The sequence below is a fragment of the Oncorhynchus masou genome, chromosome 12, assembly GCF_036934945.1.
Source record: "Oncorhynchus masou masou isolate Uvic2021 chromosome 12, UVic_Omas_1.1, whole genome shotgun sequence".
Taxonomy (NCBI): domain Eukaryota; kingdom Metazoa; phylum Chordata; class Actinopteri; order Salmoniformes; family Salmonidae; genus Oncorhynchus; species Oncorhynchus masou.
Genome location: NC_088223.1, coordinates 34,064,404 through 34,079,604, shown reverse-complemented (window position 1 = coordinate 34,079,604; position 15,201 = coordinate 34,064,404). Strand labels below are relative to the sequence as shown.

Sequence of the window (15,201 nt, the reverse complement as noted above, 5' to 3'; positions counted from 1 at the left end):
TCTCCTCCATATATCGAACGTGACAGATATAGGGGCTAGGTCGACTGTAAATTGCAGTCTCGACAGGGACATGCCAAACGTAGTCAAGAAGCAAGATTAAACTCACAAGGCTATTGATAAGGCCTAAAATGACGGTATGTAACTCTAATCAAATTCTATTAAAAAAAAAGAAACAACACGTTTTAAATAGTCTATATGTAAATACAGCTACAGACACCATAATTGCACACCGTGGACATATAATACAGACGAGGCATCTTAAAATGTGGAGGGTTTTACGCACATCCAAACTTTTCTTATGGCCTTGATAAAGATCCAATATAAAGACAAAGGGGGAATGTCCATTCACTGTTATACTGCTCGCAAATGTAATGTTTTATAAACATGGAACCATCTTATAGCCGTGCATTCGAGCCATCCATATGTTAAACACATTGACGGCGAATCTTTCTAATTAGTTTGGTTCTTAATCAAATGAAACAAAAAACATGAACTGTTTTTTTTTAAACCAAGAACAATATTTCTAAATAGGATCGGGTCAGAAGCATGATATAATAAATCGCTTCACTTGTTCCATGGCACTCTGTGTACACGTAGGCCTAAATGTCTTTACACAAAACATTGGCATGTCGACATAAAATACTAGGCTCCTGTATCGTTGCCTATGTGCGAGGCAGATTAAACAAATGTATATATGCCATTGATATTGCATTATAGGAGGTCTGAATAGTATGGACTGGAGTGTGTCTTTTGTAATCAGAAGAGGGACGCTCTTTGAAAAAAAATGGGGATGGATAGCCTACATGCACATGCAAAATGGGGTAGGCTTGTTTAAAAAAAAATCAAATTCAACGAAATGGGGGTGGAAACCATTCATTTTTGAATGTTTCTAAACATGAAATTCACTGGCTCAAAAGGCACTTCTATCAATCCATGGGCACAGTGCGTCATGGCTGGAAAAGCTGTACTCCTGCTCTCAAAATACATGCCCCTATCAACTGCAGTACCGTTAAGACCTGCTTTTTGTGGGTCTTAAAATGTCCCATTAGTGCTGCATGAAGTTCGAGCCCACAGTCTTAAAGGTGCAATATGCAGAAATCGCTCTGCCATTTCCTGGTTGTTAAGATTCAAATAGTTTGCCTAATTTCAGTTTGTGACAAAACAAGCAATGTATAGTGTAGAGAATTATTGTACCATCTACACCACTGTGAAATATGTTTTCTATAACCAAAAATATTGTATTTTCACCTTGTTTGAAGCTGGTGTACAAAACCGAAAGTAAAAGACGCAAAGTGAAATGTAAGCACAGGAAGCATAGAAATAAAGCACATAGACCAGATATCCCTCTTCTTAGACTTGCTTTCAATGAGAGTGACAGATCTATAACTCACATTTCAATGTGAATTTGGTCGGTCGCCCCAAAAAACATTCATTGAAATGCATTCCCAGGTGACTACCTCATGAAGGTGGTTTAGATTATGCCAAGTGTGCAAATTCCAGTATTCCAGTGTTTAATTGCTATATTGCAATTACTTCACCACCATGGCCTATTTATTGCCTTTCCTCCCTTATCCTGACTTGTGTTTCCTAACCCAATAACAGCTCAGATGTGCTGTACATTCCTAAGCTTGTAGAAAATTAACAGTGTGCATTGTGACTGTAGAGACACGGTTCCCTGGATGTGTTCATGCCAAATGAAAATGTAATTTTAAAATATCTGTGAATTACATATTTACTACTAGGCCAATCAGTAGCGGTATGTCAAGTAAAATCACTGGGTAAGCCAATCCCCACCCTTCCCACAAAAAGCCATTGTTACTATCTATGTGCTGGGATAATTGCGTTGTTTGCTCTATAACCTGTTAATTCATTTGCCTTGCGACCGTGATATCAAATCAAAACAAACTGTATTGGTCACATACACATTTTTAGCAGATTTTATTGGGGGTGTAGCGAAATGCTTGTGTTCTTAGCTCAAACAGTGCACTAGTATCTAACAATACACAACAATACTCACATATCTAAAAGTAAAAGAATGGAATTAAGAAATATATCAATGTTAGGATGTCGGAGTGGCATTGACTAAAATACAGTAGAATATAATACAGTATATACATATGAGATTAGTAAAATGAGCACGTTTAATACTTTTTTTGTTTTATACTTTTGCGGTCAGATGCTCGCATATGGACCCCAAATGTCACGGTATAATTTGCATTCTGGGTAGTTACACTATTTTCAAAAAAATACCATGACATTCTAGTGGTTAGAGATACCTTAAAATATATATATATATATCTAGCAAGGCTGGTTTGTCATGTCATGTCATGACTTACATATCCACATCTTTCATTGTTTTTAATATCTGATAAGCTCAGCATGATAACAAACAATCTATAGCAAAAGCCTTAGATGTAATTATTGGGAATGATATTTTGGTACAAGATGATACAACTAATACAAGATGAGCTGCTAAAAACATTTTCACAATATCTGTCACGTCAAAATTGTAAAGCAAATCTAATGCAATTATAATTATATTATACTTTGAACAAATAAAAAGCTAAAACATTATATTTTGTCTTTCTCAGTGCTTTCATGCAAAAAAGAAACCAGTGCAAAGCAATTCCTCATACTATCAATGTTACAGATTGAACAGAAACACATGACACATTTCACTCTAGTTTAATTTCACATGAATCATCTAACCATGATCCTGCCTGTGGCCAAAGGGACCATCTGAAATGCTGAACTATGCAATGCGAAGCAGTCACCAACTCGTCGCTCACCTCATGCCTTATTCACCATGACATCTCTTTAAGCCAACCTTGTCAACCGCATCATTGGTGTGATTCCTGCCCAACTCAAGTCGCCAATTCTCCCCAGCCAGCATGCCATTTCTGGAGTGGAAGACTTTTGCCAGGGAGGCGCTCATAGGAGAGGGGATGTACTCTTCACAGCGTGAGCCTCCAAGGCTGGGAGCACATTGCACTGTGTAGGAGAAGAAGAATGTGCCATATTTAAACACACAGACGTCACTCACATTTCCTCTACGCAGATCAAAGGAACATTCACCCAGGACATCTTTGTTCCAAACAACTATGTCTGTGTCATACACCTTGAAAGTGAGTTTGGTGGCAAATTTGCTATGGATGGGTCCGAATTCAAAGCTCTCTGGCCAAACGGGATTGTCGTCGTCTTTGATCACCTCAGTGAGTTTGACTTGTTTATCATATGAGATCTCAACAAAACCATCCGTTTCGGTTGAAATGTCCCCGTATAGTCCCTTTGCTCTCCAAGTTTCCAGTTGTTGGTCACGGCTGAAGTTGTGGTATTGATGAGGGACTCACTGGATTCATAGATGCTGCTTGAGACCTCCCGCTTGCAGTCGGTGAGGGCTCTCCAGTTTGCCATGGCTGCTGGAAGCTTCTGTTTTATTCCACCACTTAGGCCTATATGTTGTGTCTGTATGTAACCCTAGGCCTATATGTAGTGTCTATATGTAACCCTAGGACTATATGTACTGTCTATATGTAACCCTAGGCCTTTATGTAATGTCTATATGTAACCCTAGGCCTATATGGAGTGTCTATATGTAACCCTAGGCCTATATGTAGTGTCTATAGGTAACCCTAGGCCTATATGTAGTGTCTATATGTAACCTTAGGCCTATATGTAATGTATATGTGTAACCCTAGAACTATATGTAATGTCTATATGTAACCCTAGGCCTTTATGTAATGTCTATATGTAACCCTAGGCCTATATGGAGTGTCTATAGGTAACCCTAGGCCTATATGTAGTGTCTATATGTAACCTTAGGCCTATATGTAATGTATATGTGTAACCCTAGAACTATATCTAATGTCTATATGTAACCCTAGGCCTATATGTAGTGTCTATATGTAACCCTAGGCCTATATGTAGTGTCTATATGTAAACTTAGGCCTATATGTTGTGTCTGTATGTAACCCTAGGCCTATATGTAGTGTATATATGTAACCTTAGGCCTATATGTAATGTATATGTGTAACCCTAGGCCTATATGTAATGTCTATATGTAACCCTTGGCCTATATGTAGTGTCTATATGTAACCTTAGGCCTATATGTAATGTCTATGTGTAAACCTAGGCCTATATGTTGTGTCTGTATGTAACCCTAGGCCTATATGTAGTGTCTATATGTAACCCTAGCCCTATATGTAGTGTCTATATGTAACCCCAGGCCTATATGTAGTGTCTATATGTAACCTTAGGCCTATATGTAATGTCTATGTGTAACCCTAGGCCTATATGTAGTGTCTATATGTAACCTTAGGCCTATATGTAATGTCTATATGTAACCCTAGGCCTATATGTAGTGTCTATATGTAACCTAGGCCTATATGTAATGTCTATATGTAAACCTAGGCCTATATGTAGTGTATATATGTAACACTAGGCCTATATGTAATATCTATATGTAACCCTAGGCCTTTATGTAATGTCTTTATGTAACCCTAGGCCTATATGTAGTGTCTATATGTAACCCTAGGCCTATAAGTAGTGTCTATATGTAACCCTAGGCCTATATGTAGTGTCTATATGTAACCCTAGGCCTATATGTAGTGTCTATATGTAACCTTAGGCCTATATGTAATGTCTATATGTAACCCTAGGCCTATATGTAATGTCTATATGTAACCTTAGGCCTATATGTAATGTCTACATGTAACCCTAGGCCTATATGTAATGTCTATTTGTAACCCTAGGCCTATATGTAGTGTCTATATGTAAACTTAGGCCTATATGTTGTGTCTGTATGTAACCCTAGGCCTATTTGTAGTGTCTATATGTAACCCTAGGCCTATATGTACTGTCTATATGTAACCCTAGGCCTTCATGTAATGTCTATATGTAACCCTAGGCCTATATGTAATGTCTATATGTAACCCTAGGCCTATATGTAATGTCTATATGTAACCCTAGGCCTATATGTAATGTCTATATGTAACCCTAGGCCTATATGTAGTGTCTATATGTAACCCTAGGCCTATATGTAGTGTCTATATGTAACCCTAGGCCTATATGTAGTGTCTATATGTAACCCTAGGCCTATATGTAGTGTCTATATGTAACCTTAGGCCTATATGTAGTGTCTATGTGTAACCCTAGGCCTATATGTAATGTCTATATGTAACCCTAGGCCTATATGTAATGTTTATATGTAACCTTAGGCCTATATGTAATGTCTACATGTAACCCTAGGCCTATATGTAATGTCTATATGTAACCCTAGGCCTATATGTAGTGTCTATATGTAACCCTAGGCCTATATGTAATGTCTATATGTAACCCTAGGCCTTTATGTAATGTCTATATGTAACCCTAGGCCTTTATGTAATGTCTATATGTAACCCTAGGCCTATATGTAATGTCTACATGTAACCCTAGGCCTATATGTAGTGTCTATATGTTGTGTCTATATGTAACCCTAGGCCTATATGTAGTGTCTATATGTAACCCTAGGCCTATATGTAGTGTCTATATGTAACCTTAGCTCTATATGTAATGTCTATATGTAACCCTAGGCCTATATGTAGTGTCTATATGTAACCCTAGGCCTATATGTAATGTCTATATGTAACCTTAGGCCTATATGTAATGTCTACATGTAACCCTAGGCCTATATGTAATGTCTATTTGTAACCCTAGGCCTCTATGTAGTGTCTATATGTAACCCTAGGCCTCTATGTAGTGTCTATATGTAACCCTAGGCCTATATGTAATGTCTGTATGTAACCCTAGGCCTATATGTAGTGTCTATATGTAACCCTAGGCCTATATGTAGTGTCTATATGTAACCCTAGGCCTATATGTAATGTCTGTATGTAACCCTAGGCCTATATGTAGTGTCTATATGTAACCTTAGGCCTATATATAGTGTCTATATGTAACCTTAGCTCTATATGTAATGTCTATATGTAACCTTAGGCCTATATGTAGTGTCTATATGTTACTTTATGCCTAAATGTAGTGTCTATGTAACCCTAGGCCTCTATGTAGTGTCTATATGTAACCCTAGGCCTATATGTAGTGTCTATATGTAACCGTAGGCCTATATGTAGTGTCTATATGTAACCTTAGGCCTATATGTAGTGTCTATATGTAACCTTATGCCTATATGTAGTGTCTATATGTCCCTTAGGCCTATATGTACTGTCTATATGTAACCCTAGGCCTATATGTAACGTCTATATGTAACCCTAGGCCTATATGTAATGTATATGTAACCCTAGGCCTATATGTAACCCTAGGCCTATATGTAGTGTCTATATGTAACCCTAGGCCTATAAGTAGTGTCTATATGTAACCCTAGGCCTATATGTAGTGTCTATATGTAACCTTAGGCCTATATGTAATGTCTATGTAACCCTAGGCCTATATGTAGTGTGTATATGTAACCCTAGGCCTATATGTAGTGTTTATATGTAACCTTAGGCCTATATGTAATGTCTATATGTAACCCTAGGCCTATATGTAATGTCTATATGTAACCTTAGGCCTATATGTAGTGTCTATATGTAACCCTAGGCCTATATGTAATGTCTGTATGTAACCCTAGGCCTATATGTAGTGTCTATATGTAACCTTAGGCCTATATATAGTGTCTATATGTAACCTTAGCTCTATATGTAATGTCTATATGTAACCTTAGGCCTATATGTAGTGTCTATATGTTACTTTATGCCTAAATGTAGTGTCTATGTAACCCTAGGCCTCTATGTAGTGTCTATATGTAACCCTAGGCCTCTATGTAGTGTCTATATGTAACCCTAGGCCTATATGTAGTGTCTATATGTAAACTTAGGCCTATATGTTGTGTCTGTATGTAACCCTAGGCCTATTTGTAGTGTCTATATGTAACCCTAGGCCTATATGTAGTGTCTATATGTAACCCTAGGCCTATATGTAGTGTCTATAGGTAGCCTTAGGCCTATATGTAGTGTCTATATGTAACCTTAGGCCTATATGTAGTGTCTATATGTAACCTTAGGCCTATATGTAGTGTCTATATGTAACCCTAGGCCTATATGTAACGTCTATATGTAACCCTAGGCCTATATGTAATGTATATATGTAACCCTAGGCCTATATGTAGTGTCTATATGTAACCCTAGGCCTATAAGTAGTGTCTATATGTAACCCTAGGCCTATAAGTAGTGTCTATATGTAACCCTAGGCCTATAAGTAGTGTCTATATGTAACCCTAGGCCTATAAGTAGTGTCTATAGGTAACCTTAGGCCTATATGTAATGTCTATGTGTAACCCTAGGCCTATATGTAGTGTCTATATGTAAACTTAGGCCTATATGTAATGTCTGTATGTAACCCTAGGCCTATATGTAGTGTATATATGTAACCTAGGCCTATATGTAATGTATATGTGTAACCCTAGGCCTATATGTAATGTCTATATGTAACCCTTGGCCTATATGTAGTGTATATATGTAACCTTAGGCCTATATGTAATGTCTATATGTAACCCTAGGCCTATATGTAGTGTCTATATGTAACCCTAGGCCTATATGTAGTGTCTATATGTAACCCTAGGCCTATATGTAGTGTCTATATGTAACCCTAGGCCTATATGTAGTGTCTATATGTAACCTTAGGCCTATATGTAACCCTAGGCCTATATGTAGTGTCTATATGTAACCTTAGGCCTATATGTAATGTCTATATGTAACCCTAGGCCTATATGTAGTGTCTATATGTAACCTCTAGGCCTATATGTAATGTCTATATGTAACCCTAGGCCTATATGTAGTGTATATATGTAACCTAGGCCTATATGTAATGTCTATATGTAACCCTAGGCCTATATGTAATGTCTATATGTAACCCTAGGCCTATATGTCTATAGTGTGTAGTGTCTATATGTAACCCTAGGCCTATAGTAGTGTCTATATGTAACCCTAGGCCTATATGTAGTGTCTATATGTAACCCTAGGCCTATATGTAGTGTCTATATGTAACCTTAGGCCTATATGTAATGTCTATGTGTATTCCTAGGCCTATATGTAGTGTCTATATGTAACCCTAGGCCTATATGTAGTGTCTACATGTAACCCTAGGCCTATATGTAATGTCTATTTGTAACCCTAGGCCTATATGTAGTGTCTATATGTAAACTTAGGCCTATATGTTGTGTCTGTATGTAACCCTAGGCCTATTTGTAGTGTCTATATGTAACCCTAGGCCTATATGTACTGTCTATATGTAACCCTAGGCCTTTATGTAATGTCTATATGTAACCCTAGGCCTATATGTAATGTCTATATGTAACCCTAGGCCTATATGTAATGTCTATATGTAACCCTAGGCCTATATGTAATGTCTATATGTAACCCTAGGCCTATATGTAGTGTCTATATGTAACCCTAGGCCTATAAGTAGTGTCTATATGTAACCCTAGGCCTATATGTAGTGTCTATATGTAACCCTAGGCCTATATGTAGTGTCTATATGTAACCCTAGGCCTATATGTAATGTCTATGTGTAACCCTAGGCCTATATGTAGTGTCTATATGTAACCCTAGGCCTATATGTAGTGTTTATATGTAACCTTAGGCCTATATGTAATGTCTACATGTAACCCTAGGCCTATATGTAATGTCTATATGTAACCCTAGGCCTATATGTAGTGTCTATATGTAACCCTAGGCCTATATGTAATGTCTATATGTAACCCTAGGCCTTTATGTAATGTCTATATGTAACCTTAGGCCTATATGTAGTGTCTATATGTAAACCTAGGCCTATATGTATTGTCTATATGTAACCTTAGGCCTATATGTAGTGTCTATATGTAGTGTCTATATGTAACCCTAGGCCTATATGTAGTGTCTACATGTAACCCTAGGCCTATATGTAATGTCTATATGTAACCTTAGGCCTATATGTAATGTCTATATGTAACCCTAGGCCTATATGTAGTGTCTATATGTAACCCTAGGCCTATATGTAGTGTTTATATGTAACCTTAGGCCTATATGTAATGTCTATATGTAACCCTAGGCCTATATGTAATGTCTATATGTAACCCTAGGTGTCTAGGCCTATGTAGTGTCTATATGTAAACCTAGGCCTATATGTACTGTCTATATGTAACCCTAGGCCTTCATGTAATGTCTATATGTAACCCTAGGCCTATATGTAATGTCTATATGTAACCCTAGGCCTATATGTAATGTCTGTATGTAACCCTAGGCCTATATGTAGTGTCTATATGTAACCCTAGGCCTATATGTAGTGTCTATATGTAACCTTAGCTCTATATGTAATGTCTATATGTAACCTTAGGCCTATATGTAGTGTCTATATGTTACTTTATGCCTAAATGTAGTGTCTATGTAACCCTAGGCCTCTATGTAGTGTCTATATGTAACCCTAGGCCTATATGTAGTGTCTATATGTAACCCTAGGCCTATATGTAGTGTCTATATGTAACCCTAGGCCTATATGTAGTGTCTATATGTAACCTTAGGCCTATATGTAGTGTCTATATGTAACCTTAGGCCTATATGTACTGTCTATATGTAACCCTAGGCCTATATGTAACGTCTATATGTAACCCTAGGCCTATATGTAATGTATATATGTAACCCTAGGCCTATATGTAGTGTCTATATGTAACCCTAGGCCTATAAGTAGTGTCTATATGTAACCCTAGGCCTATATGTAGTGTCTATATGTTACCTTATGCCTATAAGTAGTGTCTATATGTAACCCTAGGCCTATATGTAGTGTCTATATGTAACCCTAGGCCTATATGTAGTGTCTATATGTAACCCTAGGCCTATATGTAGTGTTTATATGTAACCTTAGGCCTATATGTAATGTCTATATGTAACCCTAGGCCTATATGTAATGTCTATATGTAACCCTAGGCCTATATGTAATGTCTATATGTAACCCTAGGCCTATATGTAATGTCTGTATGTAACCCTAGGCCTATATGTAGTGTCTATATGTAACCTTAGGCCTATATATAGTGTCTATATGTAACCTTAGCTCTATATGTAATGTCTATATGTAACCTTAGGCCTATATGTAGTGTCTATATGTTACTTTATGCCTAAATGTAGTGTCTATGTAACCCTAGGCCTCTATGTAGTGTCTATATGTAACCCTAGGCCTCTATGTAGTGTCTGTATGTAACCCTAGGCCTATATGTAATGTCTGTATGTAACCCTAGGCCTATATGTAGTGTCTATATGTAACCCTAGGCCTATATGTAGTGTCTATATGTAACCCTAGGCCTATATGTAGTGTCTATATGTAACCCTAGGCCTATATGTAGTGTCTATATGTAACCTTAGGCCTATATGTAGTGTCTATATGTAACCTTAGGCCTATATGTAGTGTCTATATGTAACCCTAGGCCTATATGTAATGTCTGTATGTAACCTTAGGCCTATATGTAACGTCTATATGTAACCCTAGGCCTATATGTAATGTCTTTATGTAACCCTAGGCCAATATGTAGTGTCTATATGTAACCCTAGGCCTATAAGTAGTGTCTATATGTAACCCTAGGCCTATAAGTAGTGTCTATATGTAACCCTAGGCCTATATGTAGTGTCTATATGTAACCCTAGGCCTATATGTAGTGTTTATATGTAACCTTAGGCCTATATGTAATGTCTATATGTAACCCTAGGCCTATATGTAATGTCTATATGTAACCTTAGGCCTATATGTAATGTCTACATGTAACCCTAGGCCTATATGTAATGTCTATATGTAACCCTAGGCCTATATGTAGTGTCTATATGTAACCCTAGGCCTATATGTAATGTCTATATGTAACCCTAGGCCTATATGTACTGTCTATATGTAACCCTAGGCCTTCATGTAATGTCTATATGTAACCCTAGGCCTATATGTAATGTCTATATGTAACCCTAGGCCTATATGTAGTGTCTATATGTAACCTTAGCTCTATATGTAATGTCTATATGTAACCTTAGGCCTATATGTAGTGTCTATATGTTACCTTATGCCTATATGTAGTGTCTATGTAACCCTAGTCCTCTACTTAGTGTCTATATGTAACCCTAGGCCTATATGGCCTATATGTAGTGTCTATATGTAACCCTAGGCCTATATGTAGTGTCTATATGTAACCCTAGGCCTATATGTAGTGTCTATATGTAACCCTAGGCCTATATGTAGTGTCTATATGTAACCCTAGGCCTATATGTAGTGTCTATATGTAACCCTAGGCCTATATGTAGTGTCTATATGTAACCTTAGCTCTATATGTAATGTCTATATGTAACCTTAGGCCTATATGTAGTGTCTATATGTAACCCTAGGCCTATATGTAGTGTCTATATGTAACCCTAGGCCTATATGTAGTGTCTATATGTAACCTTAGGCCTATATGTAGTGTCTATATGTAGTGTCTATATGTAACCCTAGGCCTATATGTAGTGTCTACATGTAACCCTAGGCCTTTATGTAATGTCTACATGTAACCTTAGGCCTATATGTAATGTCTATATGTAACCTTAGGCCTATATGTAGTGTCTATATGTAACCTTAGGCCTATATGTAGTGTCTATATGTAACCCTAGGCCTATATGTAGTGTCTATATGTAACCTTAGGCCTATATGTAATGTCTTTATGTAACCCTAGGCCTATGTGTAGTGTCTATATGTTACCTTAGCCTATATGTAGTGTCTATATGTAACCCTAGGCCTATATGTACTGTCTATATGTAACCTTAGGCCTATATGTAATGTCTATATGTAACCCTAGGCCTATATGTAGTGTCTATATGTATCCCTAGGCCTATATGTAGTGTCTATATGTAACCCTAGGCCTATATGTAGTGTCTATATGTAACCTTAGGCCTCTATATGTAATGTCTATATGTAACCTTAGGCCTATATGTACTGTCTATATGTAACCCTAGGCCTATATGTACTGTCTATATGTAACCCTAGGTCTATATGTAGTGTCTATATGTAACCCTAGGCCTATATGTAGTGTCTATATGTAACCCTAGGCCTATATGTAGTGTCTATATGTAACCCTAGACCTATATGTAGTGTATATATGTAACCTTAGGCCTATATGTAATGTCTATATGTAACCCTAGGCCTATATGTAATGTCTATATGTAACCCTAGGCCTATATGTACCTATATTTGCTGGACCTCGTACCTATCTGACAGTACTTTGAGCATTTCTTGATCATGGTGATTTCAAGGATGTTCTCCACTGCTTTCTTCAGCCCAGGTTGAGCAGGATGTCCACTTCAACAGGAAGTGAAGGGGCTTAAGGAAGTAGTGCAACACGTCAGGGATTGTTTTCAAGGACTCCAGCCATTCTTTGTAGGCGTTTGCGTCCATTGCACCTGAGAACAGCAGGTCGCCTCCATTTCGTACCCCTCCTTTCATTTCCGAGTGGCGGTGACTGAACATGCTGCTGAAACTTTGGTTGGTGCCAAGTTTCTTCTTTAGTTCATTACAGTAGTGAAGCTCGGCGGTCAAACTAGCTCTGAATTGATATGACAAGGAGGCCTCGACATCGAGACAGTCCTTCACTGCAGTGACTGTCACTCCGTTCATAGTCGCCTGACAAGACTTGATGGAAGTTACAGCGCTCACTTTCCCTCCCAGGTTGACTTGAGAGGTGAAATGAGTGTCGTATGTGTCTATCAGGCTTCTATAGGCCGGCTTAGACTTGAGGTCATAAACAGTGGGGAGCTTCTTCATCGAATTCAGAAATTGTTTGTGAAGAGGAGGATCTTTGACCAGGCTATATCTGAGGAAAAAAGTGACAATGGTTTGGTTAACATTTAACAATAATCGGTTGTATTTTAGTCTGTAATAGCAGTTAAGTTAAACGCAATTGGTAAGCATGTGATGGCATTATATGTGAACTGATCATGCAATGGATACACAATATTGAAGAAAAGCATTATATTAGCCTCATATTACAGCCTCTTTAAGAATCTTTTAGTTTAGTCACTGAAGTTGAGCGCATCACCTGTAGATGCTACAATGGACTTCATGCCTGGTGAAACTGTATCTGTCCTGCTTCGACTTTGCAATGGCATATGTTGCTTCTCTGGAATCTGTCCCTCCAATGATTGTCTTGAACTTTACTTCAGGAATCTCAAGGTCCAGGCCAAGTTTCCAGTTGTTGGTCACGGCTGAAGTTGTGGTATTGATGAGGGACTCACTGGATTCATAGATGCTGCTTGAGACCTCCCGCTTGCAGTCGGTGAGGGCTCTCCAGTTTGCCATGGCTGCTGGAAGCTTCTGTTTAGAAATTGACAGCTAACTCACAAGTGTCTCCCTCCCGCTCCCAATTTTCCATGTCGATCACATAAGAACCTTTTCGCTGCATCTTCACAATGTCGAAACCTTCCCCTGCCAGTTTGTAACCAGGGACAAACTCGGCCTGCTCACATTCCTGTGGCTTGCCAGGAATCTTTCCCCTCAAACTCCCTGCCAGGCACTGGAGTGTGCCTGCCCAGCAGATCAGTAGAAGTAGACACAGCTCCTTCATCACCCTCTTAATAGAAAAAAGTAGAAGTAATCAAAATCATTTCACCGACACTTTTATCCAGCACAATTAGGATTGAGTGCTTTGCTCAAGAGCACATCAGCAGAATGTTCACCTAGTCAGCGTCAGCTCTGGGATTTGAAACAGCAACCTTTCGGTCAGTGGCTCAATGCTCTTAACCGCTAGGCTACCTGCCACCACACACTGTAGTGACACACTGTAGTGAGCTTGTAATGGTAATTTATGAGTAAATGTGTTGTACTAATCCATTTGATCAGTGAAATGTATTGCTGTTCCAAGCACTACGTATTTATCAATTACAGTACAGTGCACATGAAATAAAGTTTTAAGAAATAGGACAATATACCTTAAGATCTGTATGAAGAATTGTTGTCCTTCAGGTTTTATGACTAGAGATCAAAAGATAACATGTATAAAAATTGAGACTTCATATCATACCATGTGCTCTTTCTCTTGGAGATGTAAAACGAAGAGAGTTGTTTCTTGATTCTATACTGGATGAGAGAGAAGAGCCTTTAAATACACTGCTGGGAAGCTTGAGTTTTTTTCGCTGGTCATTTTCACAGACTATTTCGTGGCAAACCCCAAATTTCAATGCAAAAAAAAAGCACATTCTCCTGTTGTAATTGGGTGACAAGTCAGTTGGTGGTTTTAGCATTAGAATGCAAAAACAAAGAGTTTTAGGAGTTTGATTATGCCAAATATGGTTCTGTTTCAAGTAAAAAATATTTAAGGATGATTTCATATGGTTGAAAGACGTAGTTTCATTTTACTTGGACAGTAATATCTTCAATGATGTTCTTGCTCTGTAATTATTTAAATCTAACACATCTTCCTTTGAGTCACTCACACACAATCTTCTCACACTTTACCCTCACTACAGCCACCATTACTGATACAGAGCGCTTCGTGAGACATTTTGGGCAGCAGTGTAGCCCTGTGGGTGTCAGTGACTTCAGAATGCATGGATATTGCACTGGCTTCTCCTTAATGTTGCAAAATAAACCACTTCAGCCACAAAGGCCAGAGATGGAAACTGAACTGGTTGCTGAGGGGAAGGTGGAGGAGGGCAAGCTTAAAAACTGAGGGGGCAAAAATATGTTTATCGTAGGGCTCGACTGATGATTAGCGAATGGTGTGATGATACTGTAGACCTATAGTCTAGGCCACATCCAGCATTTTGAAATATGCAATGTTTTGAAAATATATGCATCCTCTTACATTTGATGATGTCCCATCTGTGCATTTTGTGTTACAGGAGCACATGTTCGTAATGTAAAAGTTGACATATCACATGAGGTTAGCAGTGTAGCTAAGTGTTTCCATTATTTGTTGTGTGCATGAAGAATACGGTAGTGTAGCTACTACACATCTCCTATTTCAAGTCAAAATGATTGAAGGTCTATCAACATTTTTAAATCAAACTAGTCAATTTGCTTTACCACGGTACTGGGACATTCACATTCTCTTACAGGATAAACTACTGCCAGTAGTACTACTAGTTGAAACGTTAAGTCACGATGACAGTACAGTAACATTGCATTGCTGATACATTGCTCTGCATGGTAAATGTTACCATGACCATTATACATGCAGTGTAAATTCTCCACATT

At 38.1% G+C, this 15,201-nt stretch overlaps 1 pseudogene; it reads right to left on the bottom strand.

Moving 5' to 3' along the window:
• Positions 1-2,330: 2,330 nt before the first annotated feature.
• LOC135549299 (perforin-1-like) lies at positions 2,331-14,106 on the bottom strand (annotated as a pseudogene).
• Between the last annotated feature and the right edge of the window lie 1,095 nt (positions 14,107-15,201).